Source organism: Sciurus carolinensis, chromosome 4 (genome assembly GCF_902686445.1).
Source record: "Sciurus carolinensis chromosome 4, mSciCar1.2, whole genome shotgun sequence".
NCBI classification, from domain to species: Eukaryota; Metazoa; Chordata; class Mammalia; order Rodentia; family Sciuridae; genus Sciurus; species Sciurus carolinensis.
Window position 1 is genome coordinate 106,721,811 of NC_062216.1, and position 18,503 is coordinate 106,740,313.

Here is an 18,503-nt window from a genome sequence, read left to right on the forward strand (position 1 = left end):
CAAATAACTGCAAAACTGTTAAGCTAATAACTGCCCCATATATCATTACAATAAAGAGATTCAGCAGCAACCCTCCAAAACAGTGCCCAATGAACAGTTTTAAATGAATTGTGTTTTATGTCTAATAATCACAGCACATATTTATCATGCATAGTTCCGAGGGTATGTGTGCTCTCTCACTCTCCATGTAAGTATGTGTATATGTGCATATATGTCCCTGCATGTGTATATCTCACTATTGTCCCTAGTACTAACTTCATTTTATAGTAATACTATTGACATGGTTCTCCACCTGTAAATCCGCACAGCAAGCCCACTAATCCCCATGGAAAAGCAGCAGTGGAGTTGTGAAGCAGTGGCCCAGGAGGGCTGGAGTGCACGGATGGAGCATGGGCTGTGGCTGTAGGGAGCCCGCCACATAAGAGCCTGAGGCACTGCAAGCCTGAGTCGAGGTGATCCAGGGCCTGCTGACTTGTCACCCTGTGGAGGCCTGGCCAGGCTGGTGGGGACTCCCAATCAGCACAGCCACCACAGCCCAGAATCTCTGAGCATCCATGATCTGCCAACTTCAACTTTCTGCTTCCCCACCAGAGGTGGGAAAATGGAAGTGGCGTAAGCCTGAATAGTATTGCAGGACTAACGAATGCCAGGAGCCAATCCCAGCAACTCGCGGGTTCCCCAAAGGATGGGTGGAGTTGGCACAGAGGAATGACACGAACCCCTGGAAACTTGAAGCAAGTGCTGCTCAGATTTATTTTAGCCCTTCTTTTGTAGTATTAAGTAAAGTAGGATTAAATAAGATACAAGTTACAGAGAAATTACCACAAGATTTGTCATTAACCACACTTTCTAGCAGGTGTCTAACACATAGCAGGTACATTAAGGTCAATTTTTAATATTTACTTAAAATTACTCACATAAGCATATTACAGTGAAAAATATTTTCCTCTTTTCATCCTACTGGCCTCTTACCCTTTGGTGTCAGACCTATTGTCAGCATAATGACTCTATTTTGTTTTAAGCTAATTTTACCGAACTGCTAAGCAAAACATGCACTAATCTTTAGATCATATTATTGTATTTTTTATTTAACCTAAACAAGCTCAGTTAAAACTAAGTTAGGTTATTTACTACCAAACAGTGTGAGTGCTTAATTTTTATCCTACTATTCTTTGTTATTGATTTATCCTCTACCTACTGTAATACACATGCAAGACCCATGCCAGCACAAACTACTCAACCAGTTAACATGCAATGAGGGCATTTGATCCTAAGATAACATTTTTCTAGTTGTTTGTGTATGCTGCCTCTCCGTTCTTTAGTCCTACATTGCCAGGGTGGCTTCTGATGTCCAAGCCTTCGAAGGAAGGACAAACACTGAACATCTGTCCATCCACCATCAACATGAATTATTCACTCACCATTGTACACTCCTGCACAGGGAAGAGGTGGGTCCCCATACTTATTCACTTGTTTCCTTCCTGGTGGACACCACAAATCTCCTAATCTTGCAAGCCAAGTAGGGAGGTCCTAGCACTGCAGGGACAATAAGCCTCCTGTTCTGTTTGTCAGGCTATTTTACTGGTAAAGTAATAACTGGGGCAGGTGTAGGAGCAAGTAATAACTGTAGTTTTCTGAAGAACTCCTCAAACTCTGTACTTTCAGACTTATGTGTGATATTGGTACATTTTTTTAAAGCATTCCTCATCCTTCCCCAAGCTCTCAGACTCACTGAGGTTAAATTCTTATCCCGACAATCCAGGGAATATGATTTGCAGTTGCATAGTTATAAGTATGATAATTACAAGAAAACACCCAATTCCTATGAGAGATGACAACAACAATTTCCTGGAATGGTGGCCTTGCCAAGCCCTTCCCCATGCTCAGACCTTATCAAGCAGCATAGTGGAAATGGTCCCCGCCAAACCAACATCATAGGTACTTTTCTAAACTCTGATTAGCATCAGTTTGAATCAATAGCATGGACCCAAATGCTATATAAACCCCTAGACTAGCACACCCAAATGCTATATAAACCCCTTATCAGGTCCCCTCTCACTCTGTGGGAGTTGTTTCTATTCACATTAAATAAATCTACTCTTACACTCACTCATCTTCCTCGGGAGACAAGAAGCCAGAAAGAAGAACTTGGTGGAGAGCTGCTGGGGTCTGCTTCAAAACTGGAGGGCACAGCCCACCAGTAACAGCTGCAACACATTTCTTGGCTACAAAGGCCTGCAGCTTATGCAGAGCCCACCTGTCAGCAGGAGCAAAGAAACTTCAGTTTTACTGTCATGAACATCATTTTATAGTAGAAACACACCTAGCAAGTGGTGGAGCTGGAACTGAAATCCAAATAATCTCGCTCCACTGCGCTCTTAACAATGACACTATACTGCCTCTCTAAGAAAAAAATGGTATTTCTAAAGGGTCATAAGTCACTATTATGGTTTGGATAAGTGTGTCCCCCCAAAGATTCATGTGTTGGAGGCTTAATACTCAATGTGGCATTGGAAGATGGAAACTAGTGGGAGATCACTAGGGGTGCTGCCCTCAAAAGAAATTAATGCATTTCTCATGGGATCCCAGTTAGTTCTGAAAAGATGGTTGTTATGAAAGAGCAAACCTAATCCCTGAATTACTCTCTGGTTTCCTACTTCTTCTTGTGATCTCCCCTCTCATATGTACTCCTGTCACTGTGATGTCATCTACCATGAAGTCCTCTACTATAGCCAGGTCAAGGCTGACACCATGACCTAGAACCTCAAGACTGTGAGTTAAATTTTAGGAAGTACATAGAATCAATTATTTCATTATAGTAACAGAAAAAGAACAAATACAGTCATCCAACTCACCCAAACGCCACCTCTTTATGGTATTTAAGTAACTTTAAAGTAACATTTACCTAAGGCCAGTGGTAATAGCAGCTCTTTGTTCCATTCCCTTAGAAGGTTTTCCAAGCTCTTTTAGTACAAAACAAACAAACAAAAGAAAAAACCCTGAAAATAGAATAATTGGATCAAGACAGTCCAGCTCCATCATCTTCCAACTTAATCACCAGTATTCCATCTTCCTTAAAACACAGCAATAGAAAAAACAAACCATGGTAAGAAACCAGTTGTGGGTATGGAGATGTAGCTCATGGTATTGCACTTGTCTAACATGTCTGAGGCCCTGGGTTCAATCCCCAGCACTGCCAAAAACAAAGTAAAGGAGAAAGCCAGGTATTTTTGTTAATTATTTTGGGGGTGCTATGAACTGAGCTAAGGCCTAGTGCTTGCTAGCATGTTTGTTTGTTTGTTTGTTTTTAAGTTGTAGATGGACACAATACTTTTATTTTTATGTAGTGCTTAGGGTAGAATCCAGAGCCTCACATATGCTAGGCAAGCACTCTACTACTGTGATACAACCCCAGCTCCTAGCATGTACTCTTAACACTGAGCTATATAACCAGGACTGTCCAGGTGATTTATAAATCAACAAACAAAGAAATATTGCCTAAGAATATATACTATTAGTTGACTTTTTTCTTTTCTTTTTCTCCCTGGTGTTGGGAATCAAACTCAGGGTCTCATGCATGCTAGGCAAGCACTCTACCACTAAGGTATATCCCCAGGCCCTAATAATTGAGTTTTTAAAGTGCCCAACTCAAACTATAAAATATCTTTAGGGATAGAATGATATTAAGATTCTTTCCTAAATGAGATCTTACTACAAAAGCTACAAACTGTGACTATTTTCTCTTTTTCTTTTTGGGGGATAAGTCCCTCTGAGGACTGAACCAAGAGGAACTATACTACTAAACTATATCCCCAAACTTTTTAATTTTTTTTTATTTTGAAACAGGGTCTAAGTTGTTTAGGGCCTTGCTAAATTACTGAGGCTGGTCTCAAATTAAAAACTCCCCTGCCTGACCCTCCCAAATTGTTGGGATTATAGGCATGTGCCACCATGTCCAGCAGTGAACTACTTTTCAATTGAAATCTCTAACTAATCATTCTTCTTTTGTGTTCACAGTGACTAGCTAGCCTACGCTAATAAATGACTTATTTGACACTACAAAGTAATGTTATTAATAAGTAAGTTATTAATAAGAAAGGGAAAGGGAGAAAACTGAAAATGATAAATTTATTCCTAAAACAAACTACTCTAAATTATTCTCTGCATAATCTTACAAATCTATGCCTAAGAAATAATCCTGGGCTGGGGAGATAGCTCAGCTGGTAGAGTGCTTGCATCGCAAGCACAAGGCCCTGAGTTCGATCCCCAGTACCACAAAAAAAAAAAAGAAAGAAAGAAAGAAACAAAGAAATAATCCTGAAATTAATCCAAATTCCTTAAAGGTATATCAAAATAGTCCCTAAACAAGCAGCCCCTTAAAGCTCTGGAATTCATGACCCCCAAACTAAATATCATTATCCCATTTTCTGAAGGATAAATATTATCTATTCACATTGAACAAATATGTTCTAATTTTTAATCTCATTTTCCCCCAGTTATCCTAATTATAGATTAGTTCTAGGTTGTTCATGTGGCTAGTCCCTAGGTTCACTGGTTTTCAAATTTCTGCAGGTTTTTCATTGTTTTTGTACCAGGGACTGAACTCAGGGGCACTTGGCCACTGAGTCACATCCCCAGCCCTATTTTGTATTTTATTCAGAGACAGGGTCTCATGGAGTTGCTTAATGCCTTGCTATTGCTGAGGCTGACTTTGAACTTGAATTCCTCCTGTCTCAACCTCTCGAGCAGAATTACTCTGTGAGGCCCTGTCTCGAAATAAAATACAAAATAGGGCTGGGGATGTGGTTCAGTGGCCAAGTGACCCTGAGTTCAATCCCTGGTTAAAAAAAAAAAAAAAGAAAATTATTTTCAGACATATTTTAGGATATGGTTTTGAACAAAATAAAGTAGGCCTACCATATCCTATCTCAATTATCTGGACAAAATACTAAAAGAAACTTATCAGAGTATTATGAAATATAAACAAACACAAGCAGAATACAGAGGGAGTAAAAACTTGGAGAACTGAACTATATTGCGTTTTCCTATTTTATTTTTTTCTGTTCTCCAATGACTGTGTCCCATGGGTGGCTACATAGTGGTAGCAGCAGCATAGGTAAGAGTCTGAAAGAAACTCCATTTTTCTGGAACCAGGAAAAGAGAACCCTACAGGTCAGGACTCATGGAAAGGGAGCAGGTAAGAAAGGACTCTTTACTTCTAAGAACCTATACAATTACTGGCTAAGTTATGCATGTATTCACCAAGCACTGGACAGAGCCAAAAAAGTACAGCAAAGGCTTTTAACCAACTACAAACCACTGGATTATATACTTATAATGGGTAAATTGTATGATATGTGAATTATTATACAATAATGAGGAATGGTGGGCTGTACTGAGGCTGAAACTATTAGCCTAAAAGAAAAACAAAATCTGCATTCTGAACCTAATGGGTTGACAGTTTGCTAAAAAGCATTATCACAGGATCCAGAGTTTATACAACATAATATTTTCCAGGATACAGTCCAAAATTACCTGGCATACAAACCACTAGGAAATATGACCAATTCTCAAGAGAAACAACAATAAATAACTGCCAAACCCGAGATAACTCATACATACTGGAATTATCAAGAATTTTAAAACTGCAAGTTGAGTATCATTAGTCTGAAAATCCAAAATCTGAAATGCTCTAAAATCTGAAACTTTGAGCAATAAAATGATGTTGTAAGTGGAAAATTACACATTTGACTTCATGTGACATGTCACAATCAAAATACAGGCACACTAAAAATGATGTATAAAATTACCTCCAGATTATACATGTAAGGTGTATATGAATAAATTTCCTATTTAGACTTGGGTTGGTTTCATCCTCAAAATATCTCATATATGTGCAAATATCCAAAAAAAAAAAAAAAAAAAAAAAAAGAAAGAAAGAAAGAAAGAAAAGAAAAGAAAAGAAAAGAAAAAAATCTGAAATACTTCTAGTCCCAAGCATTTTGGATAAGGAATGCTCAAATTTCGACTATACTCCACAGAGTGGGGGGAGACACTTCTGAAAAAAAAAGGTCAAACTGAAATTCCAACTAGAGAGAGAGTAACTATAAAAAAGATACAGATTTTTTAAAATGATACATTGTCTAAAACAAAGAATAAAAAAGCAAGGCTGGGAGTGTAGCTCAGTTGTGGAACATTAGCCTAACATGCATGAGGCCTTGAGTTTGATCTTGTGGAGGGTGGGGAAGCAAAGAAAGGAATTAGTCAAAACATGAAGCTAAATTATAGAAATGATTTCATCTTTAGAACTCAGAAAAAGAAGGAGGAGGAGGAGGAGGAGAAGAAGAAAAGGAGGAGGAGGAGAAGAGGAGGAGGAAGAGGAGGAAGAGGAGGAGGAGTCGTAGTCTCAAGGTCCAGAAGATAAAACCAAAAGTTCTATTTATGTCATGAGACAGAAATTTGGAACAGAAAAAATACTGGAAGAAATAATATCCAAAACCTCCCAAACTTGGAGAAAGACACAAAATTACAAATGTACAAATCTCACAGAACACCAAATAGGATAAATGCAAAGGTAAGACATGCCAGAGAAATCATAATCAACTTCAGAAAAGCAAAGATAAAGAGAAAAATCCTTAAAGTAGAAAAGCATGACAGAAGAAATTAATGATTCCAGTATTGCAAATTTCTTGTCACAATCAAAGAGTTCAAAAGACAGTGAGTGGGACATCTCTAAAATGAAAAAAGAAAAACAAACAAACAAAAAAACCTGTTAACCCAGAATTTTACATGTAAGAAAGAAATTCAACAAAAATGAAAGTGTTTTAAAGACATTCCAGTTGAGAAAAAATTAAGATAATTTATCACCAGAGACCTACTTTAAAAGATGGACTAAAGGAAGTTCTTCAGGCTGAGGAGAAATAACAGATAAATTCAGAATTTCATTAAAGCACAGCAGTCAGGTGGCTGATGCAGGAGGGTCTCAAGTTCAAAGCCAGTCTCAGCAACTCTAAGCAACTCAGTGAGACCCTGTCTCTTAATAAAATATAAAACAGGGGTGGGGATCTGGCTCAGTGGTCAAGTTCTCCTGAGTTTAATCCCCAGTACCCCCCAAAAAGATATGAAATAAATAGTAAGTAGATTTTCTCCTCTTAACATCTTCTAAAATAAGTATGACTTCTGAAAGAAAATATTACATAATTGGTGGGTCATCATTACAAGTATATGTAATCCTCTGACAACTATTCCATAATGATCACTGCAGTTACAGGGTTTTACATTTACTTTAACTGGTAAAATATTAACTCTAAGTGTCAAATTTATGTATTTACATTATAATTCCCATTGTCAATGGAAATATTTGAGCCATATATGTAAGATATGTAAGTTTAAACTTCTAATACCACATTGAAAGAGTTAAAGAAACAGTTAATTTAGTATATACACTATTAATCCAAAATGTCATTTCAACATATAAGCAATAAAAAACTTAATGAGATATTTTACATTTTCTTGTGAAATCTGGTGTGTATTTTATACTTATACCACATCTCAATTTGAACTAACAACATTTTAAGTGCTCAATAGTCACATATGTAGCTACTGGCCACTTCACAAGAATGGGAAGCCCCAATGCAACCACTAAAAAAAAATACTACAAAGAAATAAGAATCAAAACACCAAAATATAAATTTAAAGTGGAATAATAAAATTTATTCATATAACCCCCAAAAGGCAGAAAATAGGGAACAGAGTAGCATATATTAACTATATATATTAATAATTATATTAATCTAAATAGTTACATTAAATGTGAATGACATGAATAATGTTAACACCAATTAAAAAGATTATCTCCCTCAACCAAGGGGTATGCACTAGGGATGAGAAGTCCCAAAGATGTTGAAAAGGCTCCTTTTCTGAAGTGATTATTTTTCAAAAATTTGACATATGGTTTGTGAATTTACTATATTTCATGCCAAATGTCTCTGACCTTGAAAAACAGAACCAGAAATTTATTTGAATGGAGAATACATCCCAAAACATTCTCCCAAGAATATTAAAGTTAAACTAATGACACAAATTCTGTACTTAAAGTTCAGTAGTTTGAGAAAAAAAAGATTATCAAACCTTTAAGGAAAAAAAAAGACTGAATTATATACCTATCTGTAAGAAATTCACTTTAAAGACAGGTTAAAATAAAAGAATGGGAAGATGTTGCATACAAAGAAAGCTGAAATGGGTATAATAATATTAAATATTTTAGATTTCTTTTAAGGCTTAGTTGAATTTGCTTCCCCTCTCTTCAGTTTTAATTTTATTTAATTCTATGGAAGTTTTGAAACAATATATTTTGTTTCATGCAGTTCCCTCATGTTGTTTATGTTAATGTTGAAGTAACTGTTCCTAAAGTAATATGGTCTAATGCATTACAGTTCCATCTGAAACGATTTTCAGGTGAATGGTAGCGTATGAATTTTCAGCAATTAATATTTATTCCCTATTAAAAGAGTAGTTCTACAGAAACATTTTTCTTAACCTTTTACATACAAAATAGTAATACTGTATAACTAATTAGAACAAATTTTTTAAAAATGTTTTAAAAAGACTGTATATCATTTGTAGGCAGTTGCAGTAATCCTAGAGAATTTTCAAAGTAGTATTGCCTTGGATTCTCTCTTTAATGTTTTTATTTCCAGTTTTGTGTATTTTAAAACTCCTGAACACCTACTGCAATCAGGGTACTGAGCCTTACATTGGTATATAAAGACAGACTTAGTTATTGTACCCCTCTTCCCAGCACAAAAAGTAAAATTGGATAAATAGCATACAGTAGCATAAATGCCAAATGTGAGTGACAATCAAGGAGTTTCTGTGAAATTCCTTGAGAGGAGTAACTGTTGACTGATAAAGAGTAAAAGGAGAAAAATGTAAAATGCAGAAATAATGCATGAGTGCTGTAAGAAAATTTTCAGGACTAATTTAGTCAGAAAGAATTCATTTAAGAATGCAAAAGGAGGTGAGAACAGAGAAACAATTATGGGCCAAATAAAAAGGAACTTTAGTCCAAGGTAGAACCTGTGTTTTATAAAAAGCAGAGAATCCCTAAGGAAAAGTCCACCTATCTTTCATTCACTTGAAAGTGTTTTCTGAAATGTTTAAATGAGTGGTTTTAAAGATAATGCAGCAGCAGAAAGGAAAGGAAAGAAAGTACAGAAAACCAGTTAGGAGAAAATGGAAAGGGCACTGGATGTCAAAAAAGAAGGCCTACATTAATGTTTATAACAGCTCAATTCACAATAGCTAAGCTAGGGAACCAACCTAGGTAATCTTCAAAAGATGAATGGATAAAGAAAATGTGGTACATATACATAATGGAATATTACTCAGTCATAATGAAGAACGAAATTAAGGCATTTGTTGGTAAAAGGATGGAATTGGAGACTGTCATGCTAAGTGAAATAAGCCCAAAACCAAAGGCCAAATGTTTTCTGATATGCAGATGCTGACTCACAATGGAGGAGGGGGACAAGTGGAAGTTCACTGGATTGAATAAGGGGGAAAGGAGGAAAGGGAAGAGGGTTGGGAATGGGAAGACAGTAGAATGAATCAGACATAACTTTCCTGTGTTCATATATGAATACATGACCAGTGTAACTCCACATCATGTACAACCACAAAAACAGGAAATTATAATCCATGTATGAATGATATATCAAAATACATTCTACTGTCATGTATAACTAAAAAAAACAAATGAAAGATTTTTTAAAAAGAAGAAAGCCTGATTAGGACTAAGGGCATAGGCCATGTTTCATCCCCAGACCTAATAGACACATAGTTATCAACAAAACTGGAGCACAGGCTTGTGATAGGGAAAGTACCTACTTTATGCCAGATAATGAATTAAATACTTCAGTATGCCTTGCCACATGTCATTCTCTTTATATTAAGGAGGCACTTTTTAAAAATATTAAAATAACATCCACACTAAACATCAGAACACTGCATTAAAAAGACTGCAAACTTGCTAAACCAGCTAATTTAAGAATATGAAAAGAGATAAAATTAGTTGCTGTTACAACTGGACTTAGGTAAATGTTACTTAAAAATTAAAATAGGTAAGAGCTGGGGGCAGTGGTACATGTCTGCAATCCAAGTGATTCAGGAGGCTGAGGCAGAAGGAAAGCAAGTTTAAGACTAGCCTCAGCAGGTGGTGCAGGCCTGCAATCCCATTGGCTTAGGAGGATGGTGAGTTCAAGGTCAGACTCAGCAACTGAGCAAGGCCCTAAGCAACTCAGTGAGGCCCTGTCTCTAAATTAAATATGGAAAAGGGTTGTAGATGTGACTCAGTGGTTAAGTGCCCCTGGGTTCAATCCCCAGTATCACAAAAGAAAAAAAAAACGACTAGCCTCAGCAATTAAGGGTGCACTTAAACAAGTTAGCGAGGCCCTATCTCAAAATGAAAAAATAATAATAATAATTAAATAAAAAGGACTGGACAATGACTGGCTCAGTAGTAAAATGGCAGGGGATGCATGTAATAATATTGTCACAAGACCAGGTCAGCTTGACTCTTAAACCTGCATATTAAAAAACTGAACTAATTTGTAGCTTACTATCAAAATTAGTACAAAAAGACACAACTAAAAATATGGTTGAGACCAGGTCCCAGTGGCACACACCTGTAATCCCAGAAACTAAAGAGGCTGAGGCAGGAGGATCACCAGTTCAAAGCCAGCCTCAGCAACTTAGCAAAGCCCTAAGGAACTCAGTGAGACCCTATCTCAAAATAAAAAAGGTATGGGAATGTGGCTCAGTGGTTAAGTGCTCCTGGGTTCAATCCTTGGTACCAAAAAAATTGTGTGTGTGTGTGTGTGTGTGTGTGTGTGTGTGTATAATATGTATGGCTGAGAACTTGAAAATGTTAGGGTAAATGGGAAAATAAATTAATTTTGTCAGGGGAATCAAGGGAAGGGAGGAGGGATGAGAATTGGAAACACAGTAGAATGCATTAGACATTACTTTCCTTTGCTCATATATGAATACACAACCAGTGTAACTCCATATCATGTTCAACCACGAGAATGGGATCAAATTGTAATGGGTTGCATCCCATGTATGTTTATGTCAAGACACACCCTACTGTCATGTATACCTAAAAACAAATAACAAAAATTGATGCTGATGTTCTCATTTAAGAAATTACATCTTGATGTTCAGGATAATGAGGTCATACACATGTGGACAGTTAGAATGACACGAAATTGTATTTTGTTTTACTCAATCACATTTGTTCATCTATCAAATGCCACTCAAAAAAAAAAAAAAATGCCCATTAATAGGAAAATGGCTTTTTAAAAATAGTCATTAAAGATAATGAATTGGAGTTCTACTAGATGACTTAGAGAATTTTCAAATGAGGCATTATTGAGTGACAAAAGCAAGATGCACAAAAGCATGTAATACATGAACCTTTCATTAAAAAAACCCACACAAACAAAAATTAATTTTGTCTCATTCCAAATACAGATATCTTAAGTGGGTTTAAATTAAACAGTTGAGAGCATATTTGAACACTAAAATCTATAGTGAAATAATGTTTACAAGAAAGAATAAGCATAATCTTAAAAAAAAAAAAAAAAGTCTGTATACTTCTATTCTGCCCAAACCAGTGAGCAAAATGTCCATATTAGTGATAGTGATGAAGCCCAGAGTGAAGTACTGGAGTAAGATCCTTGTCATGAAGTATTTGTGAACTGTAGAGTCAGAAATACATTGGGTTGGGGCAGGGGGCAATCTGGAGACTAAGGTAGAGTCAAAAAGTTAGATAATATGGAGGAAGGAGAGCAGCAATGGAAGTGAGAATAGGAAAATGGCTATATAAAAGGGATGAGGTAAATTAATTAATTAGTAAGAATGATGGGAGCCAGGTTTCTCCATATAAGAGAAGAAAGTTACAAATCTGTAAAGGGAAAAAACTAGTACAAACCTGTGGAATGAAAGTAATAAAAACCCGGGGTTTTCTATACATAAGTATTAAAAATAGTGTCCAAATCTTGGTTCCTAAATGTCTTTCTACACTACAAGAAACCACTTCTTGAAGGAATGGATAATTCCAGGGCTATGGCAGGAAAAGTACAGGGTACAGTCTGTAACATTTTCTTTTGTCAAAAATTAAGGAAGTACTCAAAGCAAATGAAAAGAAAAGCAGAAACTAGCTTGAAGGGTTTTCACTGGTCAATGCTGGGGACAATTTGAGAATATATAAATATCAAGTTTGATAAGGAATGAACTATTTTAACAAATTCAAAGTACTTTCCCTCAAAACTTATATTAATTACTAAGGGAAAAAAACATCCCTTTACAGTGAGGAAGCTTGTGAGGTCTCATCTTAATCCAGTGATCAAAGTGCACATGACCTGTAATGGGACAAATAAATTGTATACTGACAGGATGAAATGAGAACAACAACATTTCATCTTGTACTTTCACAAGAACACAAACTGAACTAACCATATGAAAACTAACCATATGAACTATGGCAAGCCCAAATTAAGAGTCATTTTACAACAAAACTGACTTGTAATCCTTAAAAAGTATTAAGGTTATGAAAGTCAAGGTAAAACTGAGGGGTTGTTAAAGGAATCTAAAAAATTGTTACAATTAGAACCAGATGCAGTGGCACATACCTATAATCCCAGCAACCTGGGAGGCTGAGGCAGGGGTCACAAATTCCGGCAACTAAGCAAGACCCTATCTCAAAATTTAGAAACAAAAACAACAACAACAAAAAACTAACTTTTTTAAAAGGACTGGGGATGTAACTCTCTGGAAAAGTACCCCTGGGCTCAATCTCAGGTACCAAAAAAAGAAAAAAAAGTTCTTACAATTAAATGCAACACAGAATTCTGAACTGAATTATTTTGTTACAAAATAATTACTGTGGAAACTGGCAAAAGTTGAATGAGGTTTGAGGTTAGATGGTAGTACAAGATTAACTTCCTGGTTTTGATGGTTATGCTATTATTATACAACAGAAAGACCTTGTCCTTGTATTTGTCTGAGGTGATAAGACTGCATCTGCAACTCAATCTCCAATGGTTTAGAGAAAAAAAGTTACTTCAACTGTACTAATGTTTGAGATTGTTCTTCAAAGTTACCTATGAAATTTACATGCCTAAAACTAGCATGTAACCAAAGTAGTACTCTTCAAATGAAGAACATGTATTTTCACTTAAAAAAAAAAATTCTGATTTATTACTTATGAGATTTTCAATGACCTTTGATCTATAACTGCACACTCCAAAAAGGTAACCATTATTCAGTTCCCCAGTTGCACTGGTCACATTTCAAGTGCTCCTAGCCACACTGCTATCAGCTACTGTACTGGTCACTACAGATACAGAGCATTTGCATCATCACAGAAATGTCTACTGGACAGCAATGATCTAGAGGCTGGGAGATCAACTAAAGATTGGTTAGATGGACCTTGGTACAGAAAAGCAAGTGCTGTAACAAAGCATTTAACCTCTCTAGAGTTTCAGATGCATTTCTGCAAAACAGACTAATACACCTAATACCAAAAGCTTATAAAAAAGATCAAATAAAATTTATGTAAAATGTCTACAACAGAGTGATACATAGTAAATATTTGTAAACATTAGCTCTTTTCTGTTGTATGGGCAGATAACTTCTAAACTTCTATATCAGTACTTTTAGAACTCACATCTGTTCATCTATCAGATGTCACTCAGTCATGTTAAGCAATTACAGAAGCACCAGTTTGAAAATAAGCAGCTTACTATTCTAATTGCTCAAACTGTCAATGAGTTCCATGTTGTTATATCCAATGAAAAAATGTTCAGCCCTGACCTTATTCGACTCTCACCAACACGTGACACTACTGACCACATTCCCCTTGAAATACTCTATTCCTTTGGTTACACACCTCCTACTTGTCTGACCTTCACAGTATTCTTTGGGAACTCACATTCTTTCAGAGAACTTTTTAAATTTGAGGCCGCCATGGTTCCATTCTAGGATCTCTCGCCCTCTCTTCCCCACCCCCCAAGCTATATTCCTTCCCTTAGGCAATTACATCCATAATTTACCTACACAGGTAATTCCAATTTTATATTTCCAGCCATGTATAGAACTATACATATGACTACAGCATTTCCATTTGTAGGGCTTGGGATGTAGCTCAGTGGTAGAGTGCTTGCCTAGCATGTATGAGGACCTGGGTTTTATTCCCAGCACCACCAAAAACAAAGGAAGTGTAGAATTTCCATTTGAAAGTTTACTTTGTCAAATCCAGACAAAACCAAAAGAACTTTCACCCTTATTTGGTACCACTATCAATCCAGTTATATGACCCAGGAATCATCTTTGAAATTTCTCTCCGGTACCCTCAGTCTTTCAACTGAGGCTTGATAATCCCAACTTCCACCCACAATTTCATCCTGATTCAAGCACCTTCATCTCTCCCAGACTATTTTCAGAAGCCTCCTAACTAATCTTTCCAGTAATTAATCCACTCTTGCTGCCTCTCCTTTTCAATATATACCAACAGTATCCCAGTTCTACCTACTGGAACTACCAAAAATAAGTCTAATATGGCTTCTAAATGACAACAATTTTAACAATATGTAGTTACCCCACTCTGTTTTCTAAGTATGCTTAGTTCTTTCTATATTTTGATAAAAAGACAGTTTCAAGGTCACAAACTGCCAGACTCCAATTTAAAAAATATGGATCCCTTTCTTAAACATGGTCCACATGCATGGATATCAGTAAATACGCAACACTGAGACCTACATACCTACATTTTCAAATCACAATTGCTAATTTTAATGTTTATAGCTGAACGCTTATTAATCTATAAATATTTATAAATAAGTACATACTACATGTCAGGCATTGCTCGGATGTTCAGAGATAAAACAGTAAGAAAAAGACAAACCTTTCAACTAGAAGTTGCATCAGAGTGAAGAAATAAACTTAAGTTAGTAAATTAACAGTAGTATGTTGGAAAATGATAAAATGCCATAGAGAAAAACTGGCATAAAAAAAGGGAGGAAGCCAGGTGCAGTGGTGCATGTCTGTAACTCCAGCAACTTGGAAGGCTTGAAAGTTGAGACCAACTTGGGCAACTCAAATCCTGTCTCAAAATAAAAATAAGTAAAAGGGCCAGGGATGTGGCTCAGTGGTACCCTGGGTTTGACTGCTGGTATACAGACACATACATACACACACACACAAGGTGGGGAACAGGAAAAGTGGGGAGAAGGGGTTGTCAATTCATACACAGTAGTCAGAGATGATCTTGGTAGCAGAGTAGAAATGTGGCAGAAGAAAGAGTAATGAAATCAGAGAAGAAAAAACTCAAATAATTCTGAATTTTTAAGACCAGGAAGGACTATGGATTTTACTGCGACTGAGAAGGAAAGCTATCTAAGAAGAGAAATGATCGGACATATTTTATCAGGAGCAAACAGTGTTGAAGACATTAGGTCAGAAAACATCATACTGATTTTTTAGGAAGTTATCTTGCAAATGAGAAATGGTGGTGGTAGTGTTACATTTTATATTGAACTTTTATGTTCCTTAACTTAAAAAAAATGCAAAGATAAGTCCTGGGAATGGCTATCGAATGATATGAAACATTTTAATTCTGAGCTCTACTCAGTACTAAGATATTTTTCAGATGCAAGATAAGCTGCAAGGCTGTTATTGTGGAATGAGAATAATAATTTGGGTTTTAAGTTTATTTCACTGGGCAAAGTAAGTGAAGATCCAATTTACATCACTGAAAGATACGATCAGATGCTAAAGCAAAGTTATAATAAGAATTACTATATGACTAACTTTATTTCTTTTATGCCAGTCAGTCTCTTGAATTAAGGTTTCACAACTACCTCACTGATGTACCTAAAACGATAGTGGGTAGTATAACTGCACATTCTTATTACTAAATATGGTATTGATAGTAATCAACAGTATCCTGCAACTGCACTTGATTCATCCTCTCTTTGCTGATTAACAACACAGATTTTCAAGAAAATTGCCTATGCATTGGTTAATGCTCAAAAGAAGATGGGGAAGCTGAGCAACCCCTAGTCTCAATCTTAACCTGTGAATTTCACATTACCAAATGAAGATATTAGAGGGGGAAAATTCACCTTAAAAATTTTCCATGACACATTTGTAAGCAGTTTATTTAAGAACAATTTTACATTGTCTTCTAGTGTTCTTCCCCTTTGACATACTTAAGAATGTCTTGACAGCATGGGTATACTTTAAGCAAACAAATTTTACCCCACTGAAATCTTAAAATGTACCCAAAATTTTCAGACTAGTGTGAAACTAAAAGACTGTTAGTATATTTGCAAGCACTGAAAAATATTATAACTAAAGTGCAGCTACAATAAGAACTGCTAATCTTTTAAAAATTCAGCTGCATAAACACCATATGAATAAATTCGAATTATCTTTAATAGAATAATATAAACAAAGAAATCCAAAGAGTTTCAAAATTTCAATTCTCCTACCCAATCAGTTAAAACCACAATCACATAAACAAAAGGCCTACAAACTTTTCTCAACCGGTTTTAACCAATAATGAAATAGTAAAATTATTAAATCAAATGCCAAAGAAGCAGGAAAGAGAAGGGAATGGTCTGGAAAAAGATTTGATTACACATTAAAATTTTAATAGAATTAGAATAAAATACAAAACCGAAGTTATTTAAGAATGTACTGCGCTCAATATTCTGCTGTTGAAGCAGAATACTCATGAGTTAACTTTTAAAGCAAGAAAATGCATTTATTAATATGCTTTCCCCAAAATTCCGAGTGAAGTCCCCAAGTGAGGGAAAGCATATTAAAAATCTGTACATCAGTTTCCTTAAATATCTTAATTCACTCGTAATAAGGACAAGAATGTTAGTCAAAATGTAATGCAAAGCGAACGAAAACACAGCTCGTAGACACGACTAATAGTACAAAAATATATTGGGGGTATTTTAAAATTCAACATTTTAATCTGTGAATCAGGAGTACTTGTAACGAAGTACTCTAAATCACGTGTCTTCTACAAAAATTTTTCAAAGTATGTGTAGGTGGCAAGACCGCCAGACATCTCTAAGAAATTTCTCAACCAGTTCAAAATTCCTAGGTCTAAGCATGGGCGACTCATTAAGCTTAGTTTCGATCTTCTCTCCCTTCAGTTAGTTGTCAGCCAGACAGCAGGTTTAAAACATGGGGGGTAGGGGTGAAACAGTTTTAGTTCAGGGCATGGGTAAAAGGCTGATGATGTTTAGAAGCCCCAGCTCTTCCCTATTCGCGCACTCGAGAGGTCACAGCGTAGTAAAGTTTGGTTTCACAAGCTGGCTAGGACGCTGGCGACAAAAGCGAAATCCCCCTAGTAAAACAGACACCGGGATCAGGAGCTCCCGGAAGCCCAGCAGGACACGTTGCCACCGCAGGGAGGGGGTGCCTGTGGTGGTTCTAGCGTAGAGCCCCTTCCCGCCACCACCCCCCTCCGTAAGGCCCCGCACGCGGGCGGGGACAGGCTTTGCCAGCTCAGGCAGCAGAGGCGCGTAGGCCACAAGGAGGAAATGGGACAGGGTGCAGACAGTGAGGCGGCGGCGGCCGGAGCAGGGCCTCTCTCGCGGGGGAGCGAGAAGAAAAGAGGGCCCTACCCGAAGCAGCCTCCCCTGCCTGTAGGGGCAGCTCCAACTTTCCTCCAAGCGCAGGACGCCGCCTGGGCCGCGCAAGATTCCGAAACTTTGTCCGCCCTCCCGTCTCCCGGGCCCGCTCCTCCTCTCGGCGCCGGCCCGTGGCTCCCGCCTAGCCCCAGCAGCTACTCAAGCCCATCCATCCCCCGGAGTCGGCCTTTTACCTCAGGCCGAGGTCGAGGCGCTGGTTCAAAGCAGCGGCGGCGGTGGCGGCGACCCCACCGCAGGAAGCTAGATCTCCGTCACTCCGTCGCTAAGTTCCCTTCCGTCCGCTCTGAGGTGTTCCGGGAGTGCTGGGGCGCCGGCTAGGCTGGTCGGGTAGGGAGCCGGCGGCTAAGCAAGGAGCGAACCCGGGCTGCGCTGCTCCGCGCGGCTTGCGCCACCGCTGCTCCCCTTCCCCCAGCCGAGTCTGGCCTCCCTCCCCTCCCTTCTTCACTCGCCTCCCCCCTCCCTCTCTCCACTCCGCTGGGCCGCGCTGCCACAAGTCGGCGCGCTACGGTGACGACGCCAGCGGCTGGACCTGCCACACTCACGCTCGCTCTGGCCCTGCGGGCACGGCCGCAGTACTCAACGGGATCGCAGGGGGGCGCTGACGAACCACCCTTTGCGACGGAGGAACGTGGTGGGCGGAGTCACGTCGCGCGGCCTGTGAGCGGGAGGAAGGGCAGCGCGGAGTGGCGGAGGCTTCTGGGAAACATCCTTCCGGTCCGCCCTCCGCCCACGCCGCGCCGTGTGCGCCTGCGCCGCGTGTGGACCTTGTCC

The 18,503-nt window shown here is 38.0% G+C and overlaps 1 protein-coding gene across 3 annotated transcripts in view; it reads right to left on the reverse strand.

The window, feature by feature from the left end:
* The window catches only part of Scaf11 (SR-related CTD associated factor 11), a 77,557-nt gene extending 59,403 nt beyond the window's left edge, over window positions 1–18,154 (reverse strand). For all 3 annotated transcript variants that reach the window (XM_047548553.1, XM_047548552.1, XM_047548551.1), the window contains exon 1: window positions 17,906–18,154. The gene's annotated coding sequence lies outside the window, so the exon portion shown is untranslated. The remainder of the gene's footprint in view (window positions 1–17,905) is intronic.
* Window positions 18,155–18,503: the final 349 nt, after the last annotated feature.